This window comes from Saimiri boliviensis, chromosome 3 (assembly GCF_048565385.1).
Source record: "Saimiri boliviensis isolate mSaiBol1 chromosome 3, mSaiBol1.pri, whole genome shotgun sequence".
NCBI classification, from domain to species: domain Eukaryota; kingdom Metazoa; phylum Chordata; class Mammalia; order Primates; family Cebidae; genus Saimiri; species Saimiri boliviensis.
The window spans coordinates 124183724-124196869 of record NC_133451.1 but is presented as its reverse complement, the minus strand read 5'-3'; the positions used below and the strand labels follow the sequence as shown (position 1 = coordinate 124196869).

At 44.8% G+C, this 13146-nt stretch overlaps 2 pseudogenes; one reads left to right on the top strand and one right to left on the bottom strand.

Moving 5' to 3' along the window:
- Positions 1 to 219: 219 nt before the first annotated feature.
- On the bottom strand, positions 220 to 5368 carry LOC141583858 (C2 domain-containing protein 2 pseudogene; annotated as a pseudogene).
- Positions 5369 to 5453: 85 nt separating this feature from the next.
- On the top strand, positions 5454 to 9165 carry LOC141583857 (ras-related protein Rap-1A-like; annotated as a pseudogene).
- The last annotated feature ends 3981 nt before the right edge of the window (positions 9166 to 13146 follow it).

Genomic DNA, 13146 nt, shown 5'->3' with positions numbered 1-13146 from the left:
CAAGACACCATTTCTACAAAAAGAATAATTTAAAAAATTAACTGGGCCTGGTGACGTGTGTCTGCAGTCCTAGATATTTGGAAGGCTGAGGCTGGAGGATCTCTTGAGCCCAGGACTTCCAGGTTACAGAGAATCATGATTGTACCATTGTACTACAGGGTGACAGAGCAACATCCTGTGCCCCCCACCAAAAAAAATGTTAAAACCCAGCATTTGCCCTCATGCTCCACTCAGTGCATGATGGGTTACTGCTGCAGCTCTCACCCCATCATGACCAATCCTCAGGTCCGTATCGCTGTCCCCTTCACCAAAGCGGACCCTGGAAGATCAATCAGAGAACAAGATACAATTGTCCTCTGAGACCTGTCACTTCCCTTACGCTGACTGTATAAAGAAAGAAAACTCCCTGCAGGGTGTAAGAGTGAATTGTTCTGAGGTCATCGTATTGGTGAACAAGAAGTGGGAACCACATATATACATATATATGCGCATATATATGTATATGTACACACACGTTTATATGTATATATATGGTTCACTCTTTACTGTGACATCTTACACGAAAAAGTTCTTTTGTATGTTGTGTGAGAATCACAGATTTGGACTTCTCATAAGGGGGTTCACACTGGTTTTGCCCTAATTACATCGAAATATGTCTGAGGTGTTCTGCATAATCAGCCTATCTACCATTAAACAGTCAACAGAAGTGCGAGAAACACAAACCATTCTTGGAATATCTTGAGTTCTGTGCCACATCAAATTCTATATTTTAAAAAATGTTTTCCAGGCTGAACTCCAGGGCTCAAGACTGTCATCCCAGCAGTGTGGGAGGTCCAGGCAGGAAGATTGCTTGAGGTCCGGAGATTGAGGCTGCGGTGAGCTATGATCTTGCCACTGCACTCCAGCCTGGGTCACAGAGTGAGACTCAGTCTCAAAGAAAAAAAAAAAAAGTTTTCCAGAAGATATGTCTTTATTGGTGTTTATCTTTTATTTTTTTCCAAGTGCACATTTATTTATTTCAAAGATTGTTTGTGTTCCAGCTTCATCTTCTCCAAAGGAACCCACCCAGCCTGTGCACAGGTGAGGTGCGGAGCTGTCTTAGGTGTCTAAAGTGCTACTGAGGAATACAATCATTGGCATGAAAGTTCATCACTGCACTCCAGTGTCAGGCCAAACCTTTCTGCAGACCTGGAAAGCTTGCCATTTCCTTCTTTTTAAAATGCAGTTTTGACATAACATTGTTAGAGTAAACAACAAACCAGAAGCCTAATGATGAGTGTTGGCATTACTGCCCAGCTGCTCGCTGAGGGAACAGGGCAGTGGACTGTGTTTCGAATGCAGACAGTCATGGGCCCAAGGTAACCTGAGTTTGCCCTGCAGGATTCCGCAGAGGCCTTGCCCTGTGCAGGATGCTTTGGTCATCGTGTCTGGGTCCGTTCGGGGCAGTGGGGAGAGGGCCTGGCAGCAGGGTTTATGCCAGTCCAGAGGTCTGTTTCCATCTGACAGAGAGAAATGTCCTGATTTCCACCATCCACCAATTTGTACTTGGAAGTTTCCAGATTAAGAGTCGTGAGACTATTTACCCAGCAAACACCCACCTTTGGTGGCCAGCAATGTAAATTGATCTTTCTCTCTCTGCCCAAAGAAACTTTGCAACTCTCATCTATAGATGTGGCAAGCAAAACCCAAGAAAAATTCTAAATGGGCACCAATTTGTCATTGAGTGGCAGTTGGTAGAGTAGCTGTCATAAGGGATCAGGGCTGGTTTTGAACTCAGACTTGAAACCTGGTTAAAATAAAATGCTCTGTCAAAACTCTCACAGAAGATTTTCACCTGGAACAAGGAGATGGCTGATTTTGTTATGGCTACAATAACGCATATGTGTGTGCAGACACACACACCACACACAGATACTTAAAGCTCCATTTCATTCCTCCACAAAGAACAGAGACACCTCCTTAAACAAAGCAAACTGGGAAGGCTTGCTAGCACATTAAAACCAACATGAGCACCCAGGTCCAGGGATACAGACGCAATTAATCTTAGTGTTCACAAGGAATCACTTTTAAAACCCCACTCGACAAAACTTTCATACAAACACCAAAAACAAAAGCCCCCAAGATACAGAAGCTGGTAGAAGAGGTGAGGCGATAAAGGTGATTTACACGTCAGCATTTTTAGTATTTGGTGGATCATCTTAAGTGATCTTTAACCTTCACAACATTTTCTTTATCATAAATACCCTACACTGTGGAAAAACAAACCTGTATAAAATAGCTTGAAAGGCCGGGAGCGGTGGCTCAAGCCTGTAATCCCAGCACTTTGGGAGGCCGAGGCGAGTGGATCACTAGGTCGAGAGATCGAGACCATTCTGGTCAACATGGTGAAACCCCGTCTCTACCAAAAATACAAAAAATTAGCTGGACATGGTGACATGTGCCTGTAATCCCAGCTACTCAGGAGGCTGAGACAGGAGAATTGCCTGAACCCAGGAGGCGGAGGTTGCGGTGAGCCGAGATCGCGCCATTGCACTCCAGCCTGGGTAACAAGAGCGAAACTCCGTCTCAAAAAAATAAAAATAAATAAAAAATTAAAAATAAAAGACTAGATGGTTCGAAGAAACCCAGCAAGACAAGCGGGGCATCTGGACATCTGGTGGAGACTCTTGCTGTGTCCTGGTGAGGGTGGTAACACGGGTGCAGGTCTCCTGGCTTGGCGGTGGTGACCTCAGCCCCTACCTGCAAGGCTCCACGGTGTTCTTGTTTCTGTGCCTGGAGAGCAGCTTCTTGTTCAGGATCTTGGTGATGGTGACCCCTTTCCTCCGGGAACCCTCTGGCTGCTCCAGGAACACGAGGTCATTGTGTGACTGACTCATGCCCGGGTCTTTCTGTTGATGCCGCTGGCGGAAGAACAGCTTTGCACCTTTCCTTAGAATTCCTCCTTTATGCTTTTTGGCGGCACCCGGCTCCGAGACACTTACGGAGCTCTCTGACAGCTCATCAGGGTCCGGCAGGACCGGCCGCTCCAGGCCATGGCCTGGGGCTCCTTTTCTAAGTCCCAGGAGTCTAGCTCGTCCTCCACGGGATTAGGGGCAGAGGGTTCCTGGGCTGACTCGGCTTCCTCCGGTGGGGCAGAGGCTGCAACCACCTCTGGATGAGACAGGGCATCCTCCTGGTGGGCACTGTTCGTGAGGCTGCATAGTCCTGCATCAGGGCAGCATCGTGGTCCTGGGCTAGTGAGGTCTTGGAGATCCCTGACATGATAATGGTGCTTTTCTTCCGTGGCGACTTGAGTTTCAGCTTTGAAGATTCGCTGGGTTGTCGAATGGCAACTTCAGCCACTGGATCTAAACCATGCAACACCAACAATTCTGTGTCTGAAGAAGAGAGTGTTTTGTTGACGGGCGCACTGCTGCAGGAGATGGCCTCGACAGAGATGTCCTTCTTGATCACCTTCACCTTGACGGAAGTCTTCACCGGAGGCTCAGAGCTCAGCGGGGACACCTCCCCATGTCGACTCTAGGCTTGGTCTTCACAGCGGTGACAGTAGTGACCACAGTCCCACAGGGCATCACCGTGCGATCCTTTTCTATTTTTGCAGCAGGAACAGAGGGAGGGATGGGCGAAGACTTCAATTCACCAGGTTCCACCTAAGTATAAACTCTGCCGTGGCGGAACTCAGCACCGAGCAGCAGCAGGCAGACCCGCTGGTCAGCATGAAACTCTGTGGTCCAGAAGGCTGCTTCTTTTTGTTGTTGCTATTGTTGTTGCTGTTTGTTTGTTTGTTTGTTTTGAGACCGAGTTTTGCTCTTGTTACCCAGGATGGAGTGCAATGGCGCGATCTCGGCTTGCCGCAACCTCCGCCTCCTGGGTTCAGGCAATTCTCCTGCCTCAGCCTCCTGAGTAGCTGGGATTACAGGCACGCGCCACCATGCCCAGCTAATTTTTTGTATTTTTAGTAGAGATGGGTTTTCGCTATGTTGACCAGGACGGTCTCGATCTCTTGACCTCATGATCCACCCGACTCGGCCTCCCAAAGTGCTGGGATTACAGGCGTGAGCCACCGCGCCCTGCCTGAAGGGCAGGATTAGTAAATCCAAAAGAACTGTCGCAGTTGCCAGCAGACCTTCTGAGAATCGCCCAGCCTCTGAAATCTGCAGCTGTGACTCCTTGTCTTGGCATTCAACTTGAATGTGAGTTCCTCTTCCACGTGAGGTTCGTAGTGTTTTTGGTTAGGGTGATGGAGAACCTCTGAAGAGGATCGTTCAGCTGCACGGCGCACACTGTGTTAATGTGGCCTGAAGCATCGGGCTCGCTGAGCAGGAAGGCGCGGATACTCCTCACCCGCAGCTTTAGCTCGTGAGCCCTCGGAGGTTTGGGAGGACAGGATTCCTGAGCAGTAGACGGAGCACACTCTAAGTTCTGAGCTTCCTGTACATTCGTGGGCTTGGTGATCAGAAGCACGGATGGAGAGGCAGAACCAACCAAATGCTTCAAGAGCTCCTTCGGAGTGTCCGACACTGTGCGCGTCTCGGCCACCTGGTCCTCCCCCAGTGCTTTGGGCTGGACAGTAATGGCCATTTCCGGCACACGTATGAAGGACCAGCTGATCTGGAGGATCTCTCTCTTCTCTTTCAGGTGGAACTCCAGCTGAGCACACTGGAGACCGCCTCCACCGCCAGCTCCAGGGGCTACTGCCGTGGGTCCTTCTCGAAGGACAGGAAAGGCGGGCCCCCTTTCCTCTGGCTTCGTCGTTCAGGGCGGTCACCCAGGCCGCCTACCACTGGCTCCTGCAGCTGCCCAGCGTCAGGATCCAGGAGAGCAGCGCGACCGACCCAGCGCGCGGCCCCTCGCCAGGCTCCAGCGCCCCCCGCCGGGGCTGGGGTCGCGCCCTGGCCAGCGCTCACTGCGCCAGATACAGACCCACCTTGGCCAGGGCCGCGACGAAGAGGGACACCAGCGCGAGCCACTGCACCTCCTCGAACCACGAGGCCAGCCAGGCCGAGGCTTTGGCGCATCCCCGGCCCGCCTCGCCCCAACTTCCCCGACAGCGCCGGTCGCGGGCAGCTAGCTTAGGGTACGCGCTGGCTTCGGCCGCGGCGCGCGGGGCACGTGGAAGGGGAGCTGCTGGGCCTGAGCCCCGCGAGGAGCGCGCCACGGGACTTCGGGCTGGGCGGAAACGCGCGGCGGCCGGGGTTGGGCGCAAGCCCCCGCACACACCTGCGGAACATGGGCGCGAAGGGACCCCGCGGCCGGCGCTCCCGACTCGGAGTCTGGGAAGTTCCGGGGCTGCGACCGGGCGCCCTACCTCCTGTGCGCGCTGCCCTGGGAGTCTGGCCTGTGGCCCAGCGGTGGCCTGAGGAGGCATGGGCCGGAGGACGGGCCATTGGTGTTTATCTTTACACAAAACTTAAAGAGAAATTGAGGTTGATTTTTCTTGTTTTCATGTGACCATGAAAGAGTGGGGGGCGGGGGGATCAAGGAACCAGCCCCAGAAGACTCAGGTAATCTGAGAGCAGGCCTGGGATCCACACACAGGTCACACACCCAGACGGAACCACAATGCCTGGCCTTCCTCTTTCCTCAATCCCTATTTAAATTAATCTGGAAGATTTATGAGATTAAAAAGAGTGGTGACAGGAAAGGAGAGAGTATTGGTAGAGGAAGGAAAGTCCATTAAGATTAGGGACAGTTGTAAGGGAGAAGAGAAAAAAGAGACAGAATCTGAGAGCCCTGAGATGCATTGAAAGGGGAGCAGCAGCTCAAAGAAAAGAGAAGGGATCATCAGTATTTAAACAGAACACATCCTGTGTGAGTACAAGCTAGTGATCCTTAGTTCAGGAGGCATTGGGCAGTCTGCTCTGACAGTTCAGTTTGTTCAGGGCATTTTAAAAAAAAATATGACCCAATGATAGAAATTTCCTAAAGAATGTAAGTTGGCCCTGTAGCCGCAGCTCCGGGTCTCGTTTCCACTGCTCTGTGTGCTGTTCGCCTAGACGCCTGGTTTGTATGGCCCTGTGACCTGCAGGTATTGGAGATCTACAGCTATGACGCCAGGATCCCCTAGAAGCCTAGAAATGGAACCATTGACATTTAGGGATATGGCCATAGATTTCTCTCTGGAGGAGTGGCAATGCCTGGACCCTGCACAGCGGAATTTATCTAGGAATGTGATGTTAGAGAACTACAGAAACCTGGCCTTCCTGGGCAGACAAGCAACCTCATCAAGCAGCTCCCTGACACCACAGCCAGGTAAATCCACAAAGATGGGGAAAAAACCAGCACAAAAAAGATGAAACCGTCATCAAAGACCAGAACACCTCTTCTCCTTCAAGGCATCACAACTCCTCAACAGCACAGATACACAACTTGACCGAGGAGTGCGACAAATTGACAGAAAAAGACTTCAGAAGGTGGCTTGTGAGAAACATTTCTGAGCTAAAGGAACATGTTCTAACTCAAAGCAAAGCAATCAAAAACCTTGAAAAAAAAGTTAGACAAAATGCTAATTGGAATAACCAGCATAGAGAAGAACAGAGACGACTTGATGGAGTTGAAAAACACAGCACAAGAACTACGTGAAGTAAACACAAGTTCTAATAGCCAGATCGATCAAGGGGAAGAAAGGATATCAGAGATTGAAGATCAACTCAATGAAATAAAAAGAGAAGGCAAGACAAGAGAAAAAAGAGTGAAAAGAAATGAACAAAGCCTCCAAGTAATATGGGATTATGTGAAAAGACCTAATCTACGCTCGATCGGTATACCTGAATATGACGGGGAGAATGAATCCAAGCTGGAAAACATGTTCCAGGATATTATCCAGGAGAACTTCCCAAGTCTAGCAAGGCAGTCCAAATTTCAAATTCAAGAAATACAGAGAACTCCCCAAAGATATTCCTCAAGAAGAGCAACCCCAAGGCACATAATCGTCAGATTCACCGGGGTTGAAATGAAGGAAAAAATGCTAAGGGCAGCCAGAGAGAAAGGCCAGGTCACCCACAGAGGGAAGCCCATCAGACTCACAGCAGATCTCTCTGCAGAAACCCTACAAGCCAGAAGAGAGTGGAGGCCAATATTCAACATCCTTAAAGAAAAGAACTTTCAACCCAGAATCTCATATCCAGCCAAACTAAGCTTTGTAAGTGAAGGAGAAATAAAATCCTTTAAGGATAAGGAATTATTGAGAGATTTTGTCACCACCAGACCTGCCTTAGGAGAGCTCCTGAGAGAAACACTAAGCATGGAAAGGAACAAGTACCAGTCACTGCAAAAGCAAACCAGTTGGCAAAGACCAAAAATGCAATGAAGAGAATGAGGCAACTAATGGGAAAGAAAACCAATCAGTAACAAAATGGCAGAATCAAATCACATATAGCAATATTAACATTGAAAGTAAATGGCCTAAATGCTCCAATCAAAAGACACAGACTGGCAAACTGGATAAAAAGTCAGAACCCATCGGTGTGCTGTATTCAGGAAACCCATCTCACATACAAAGACACACATCGACTCAAAATAAAGGGATAGAAGAAGATTTACGAAGCAAATGGAGAACAAAAAAAAGCAGGGGTTGTAATCCTAGTCCCTGATAAAATGGACTTCAACAAAGATCAAAAGAGACAAAGAAGGACACTACATTATGGTCAAAGAATCAATCCAACAGGAAGAGTTAAGTACCCTAAATACATACGTCCCCAACACAGGAGCACCCAGATACATGAAGCAAGTTCTTAATGACCTAAAACAAGATTTAGACTCCCACACAATAATAGTGGGAAACTTCAACACTCCACTGTCACTATTCAATAAATGAGCAGAAAATTAGCAAGGATATCCAGGACTTGAATGCAGAGCTGGACCAAGTGGACCTAATACACATATATAGAACACTCCACCCCAAATCCACAGAATATACATTTTTCTCAGCACCAAATTGCACATACTCTAAAATTGACCATATGATTGGAAGCAAATCACCCCTCAGCAAATGCAAAAGAACAGAAATCATAACAAACAGTCTATCAGACCACAGCGCAGTCAGAATAGGACTCAGGATCAAGAAACACACACAAACCCGCATAACCACTTGGAAACTGAATAACCTGTTTCTGAGTGTCAACTGGAAACTGTCTCAAAAAAAAAAAAAAAAAAAAAAAAAAAAAGAAATACTAGACTGCCATAGAATCAATCCAAACGCCCATAAATGATAAATGATAGATTGGACAAAGAAAATGTGGTACATGTATACCATGGAATACTACTCAGCCATAAAAAACAAGTTTGTGTCCTTTGTAGGGACTTGGATGAATCTGGAAACCATCATTCTCAGCGAACTAATATAAGAACAGAAAGCCAAACACCGTATGTTCTCACTCATAGGTAGGTGTTGAACAACGAGAACATGTGGACTCAGGGAGAGGAGCATCACACACTGGGGGCAGTTGAGGGGGGTAGGGAGAGACAGCAGGGGATGGGAAGGGAGAGGAGGATGGTGAGGGATAACATGGGGAGAAATACCACATATAGTATGCACCTAAAGTAAATAAATTAATTTTAAAAAATAGCCGGAAGAAAAAAAAAAAAAAAGAAAGCAAGTTGAAGTGGATTCACAACAGCAGTGTATGCTAGAAATCCTGGATACTGCAGGGACAGAGCAATTTACAGCGATTAGGAATTTGTATATGAAGAATGGACAAGGTTTAATGCTAGTATATTCTATTATAGCTCAATCCACATTTAATGACTTACAGGACCTGAGGGAACAGATTTTATGGGTTAAGGGCACAGAAGACGTTCCAATGATTTTGGTTGACAATAAATGTGACCCGGAAGATGAGCGAGTAGTTGGCAAAGAACAGGGCCGGAATTAGGCAAGACAGTGGTGTAACTGTGCCTTTGTAGAAACTTCTGCAAAGTGAAAGATCAATGCTAATGAGATGTTTCATGACCTGGTCAGACAGATAAATAGAACACCACCAGTGGAAAAGAAGAATCCTAAAAAGAAATTAGGTCTGCTACTCTAAGCCTGTAGTCAACAGCAGCTCTGAGCCAGATTACAGGAATGAAGAACTGTTGCCTGATTCGAAAGTGCCAGCATTTCAGACTTCAAAAAATAAATCTGAAGAGGCTTCTCGCACTGTATATATTATGTGAAGAATTTAGATCTTATATTAGTTTGCACAAGTTCCCTGGAGAAAAAAAAATTGCTGTGTATGTATATCTCTTGGAAAATAAGACAATAGTGTTTCTCCTTTGCAATAGCAGTTATAACAGGTGCAAAAATATACTTGACTCTCTTATGATTATACAAAAGAGCATGGATGCATTTCAAATGTTAGATATTGGTACTATAATCAAATGATTTCGTATTGACCTTTTTATCATGATTCCTCCCTATCAAGCCCTAAACAGTTGAACCTTTCTATTTCATATGTGTAATATTATGAAATGCCCCCCAACCTCACTGCAGCAGATAATGTTCTTGAGTCATTGACTTCATTTTATATTTTTAAAAATATGAAATATCATTTCTCATTATATTCTAATTAAAATCCTTGTGCAGCCAGGCGCGGTGGCTCACGCCTGTTATCCCAGTACTTTGGGAGGCTGAGGCAGGTGGATCACGAGGTCAAGAGATCGAGACCATCCTGGTCAACATGGTGAAACCCCGTCTCTACTAAAAATACAAAAAATTAGCTGGGCATGGTGGCGCGTGCCTGTATTCCCAGCTACTCACGAGGCTGAGGCAGGAGAATTGCTTGAACCCAGGAGGCAGAGGCTGCGGTGAGCTGAGATCGCGCCATTGCACTCCAGCCTGGGTAACAAGAGCGAAACTCCGTCTCAAAAAAAAAAAAAAAAAAGTGAGATTAAACAATTTAAAAAAGAAAAATTGTTTGTGCATAATGCTTTGGAAAATGGGTCTATTTTCCTATAGAAGAAGAAAAACTGGAATAGGTGAATTCTATGGCGTTCAAAGTTAAAATACATAACATACTAAACCAACTCTAATATTGCTTTTTTTGTTTTACTGTCAGATTAAATTACAGTTTTTATGGATGATTAAATTTTAGTACCAAAAAAAAAAAAAAAAACCCTAAGTGAAATTAGCTTACCTAGAATGAAGCATTGATATACTGAAAACTGATTAACCTTTTGAAAGGAAAATTTTTTAATTTAATCTTTTTTGAGACAGGTTCTCGTTCTGTCATCTAGGCTGAGGTTGCTGGTCCACAGTTTCAAGCCATTCTCCCACCTCAGCCTCTGGAGTAGCTGAGACTACCCACCATGCCCAGCTAGTTTTTGAATATTTGGTAGAGACTGGGTTTCACCATATTGGCTTAGCTGTTCTCAAACTCCAGAGCTCATGTGATCTTCCCACCTCAGCCTACTGATCAATAACAGATCAGGTGTGGTGGCTCAAGCCTGTAATCCCAGTACTTTGGGAGGCTGGCAAGTAAACCATGAAGTCAGGAGCTCGAGATCAGCCTGGCCAACATGGTGAAACCCCATCTCTACTAAAAATACAAAAATTAACTCAGTGCAGTGGCGGGTGCCAGTAACCTCAGCTACTCGGAAAGCTGAGGCAGGAGAATCGCTGGAACCTGGGAGAAGGAGGTTGCAGTGAACCAAGATTGTGCCACTGCAATCTAGCCTGGGCAACAGAGCAACATTCCATCAAAAATTACAAGATAATAAATAAATAAAAATTTCACAAGCTTTTCCATTTTAACTAAGGAATGGTAATTCTAGACTTCTGCCACAACATTATGGTTCACAAAACATTCTTAATTCAATTTAAATAGATCTGACTTTAGATCCTGAAACAGCAAGTCATAATCTTGTATCTCTGATAATAGACTGCAGTGAGATTTGGAAAGACACCCCAAAGACTCATGATCCAAAAAAGACTAATGCTGGTATTCCTAGAAGGAAGAGAAAGAGAACACAATCAAATGGGATAGAGCTAACAGTGTGGTTTGTAAGAATTGCCTTGCCAGGAGATGGAAAAATACACTATCATGATAGGATTCATTCTTTAGTATTCAGCTACAGAAATGCGATAATTTTACCAAAGTCATTACGGTGGGTAGAGTGTGAAGAGTTCTTCTGCTAAAAGTAAAACCCAGTAATATTAGGATTTTTCTGGACAGTGAAGTGGGTGAGGTTTAATCTTATAACTTGAATGCCAGGTCTAATATCTTTTCTTCAAGCGATATTTTTATGAAACTGTTTAGGCTGTGTTTCCCACTGGGTGTGATTTATAAACCACATATATTTGGTATAGTGATAGATTATGAAGGATAAAAGATTAAAAACTATTTTCTATTTTATTTAGGAGAGAAGCTCTACAATTCTGAATTCTATATCACTTATAAGCAAAAAAAAAAAGGGTTTTTATTGCATTATTTTACCGTTAATAAAATATTATTTTAAAAGGCCTACTCTTCAGAGATGTAATGGGAATAAATTGTAAAGTACTTACGATATTCTAAGACGATAGTGTACTTAGTCAATATTTAAATGGTTTCCACATAATGAATTTTATCAACATTACATAGTTATTAGGTCAGTCCAGCAACAAAACAGGCTTATATAAAAACAAAAATCTCCTGGATCATGCCATCCTTTGCCAGAATCAACATATGAAAATCAGTTGCATTTCTACACATCAACAATCAACTATCTGAAAAGCAAATTAAGAAAACAATCCCGGCCAGGCGCGGTGGCTCAAGACTGTAATCCCAGCACCTTGGGAGGCCGAGGCGGGTGGATCACAAGGTCAATAGATCGAGACCATCCTGGTCAACGTGATGAAACCTCGTCTCTACTAAAAATACAAAAAAAAATTAGCTGGGCATGGTGGTGCGTGCCTGTAATCCCAGCTACTCAGGAGGCTGAGGCAGGAGAATTGCCTGAACCCAGGAGGAGGAGGTTGCGGTGAACTGAGATCTCACCATTGCACTCCAGCCTGGGTAACAAGAGCGAAACTCCGTCTCAAAAAAAATAAAATAAATAAATAAATAAATAAATAAATACATAAATACATAAATACTTAATATAGGAACCCCCTCAATATGACACTGAATCCTGCAAGGCTGACTATGCCTCACTGGGTACAGCATAATTTAACAGGATATGGTCCACCTGCTAGATGCTAATTAACCTGAAGAGATGTAATTTAATTATTTTTCTGGAGCAGTTGCTCTTAAGAATTTTCTTCTTCCCTGTGAGAAGAGTTCAGAAGCAATCTGGCTTTCAGCCATACTCATCCACTGAGACTGTGCCAAGTGTATCAATCATCAGCCAAGGAATATTTTTCATGCCTGTCACATTCTAAGATGCTTTGTAGCTGTGCTCTGTGTCTGTTCCATCTGGCTTTAGCAGATCACTCTCCTTCTTCCTGTCAATATGTGTATATACATAAAGGTCTGCAAGGACACGTGACAGACTTTTTGCAGGTAGTATGAAATGTGTATGTATGTGTATATGTGTGTGTGTACCTATGTGTGCCTGTGTACTTCTGCAGGTTAGAGAAAGAAAGTAAAGCGTGGTGGTGAACGCTTCACTTTAGAACCAGGCTTCCAGGAGTTCAAACCCATGCTCTGTCCTCTTCCATCTGTGTCACCTCAGCAGTTATCTTTTTTGGTAAATAAAAGGAGGGATGGGGTAATAACAGTTTAACTTACGTTTTAGATGTATGAGGTCTAAATGAATTTTCATGAGTTAAAGCACTTTGAATAGGCTCACACATGGTAAATGTAGCGTACAAAATATACAAAAGATATATTTTGTTAATATATACCTGCTGATTATCTATACATTCATTTGAAAAAGGTTTTTTTTTTTTTTTTTTTTTTTTTTTTGCAACAGCTGGGGTTGCAAGAAAAAAAAAAAGTTTTTTTTTTTTTCTGTTTTTCTCTGAAGACAGGGAAGTGGTCAGGTGAGATGGCTCATGCGTATAATCCCAGCAATTTGGGAGGCCAAGGCAGACAGATCACCTGAGGTCAGGAGTTTGAGGCCAGCCTGGCCAACATGGCAAAACTCCATCTCTTCTAAAAATACAAACATCAGTTAGGCATGGTGGCAGGTGCCTGTAATCACAGGTACTTTGGAGGCTGAGGCTGGAGAATCACTTCAGCCCAG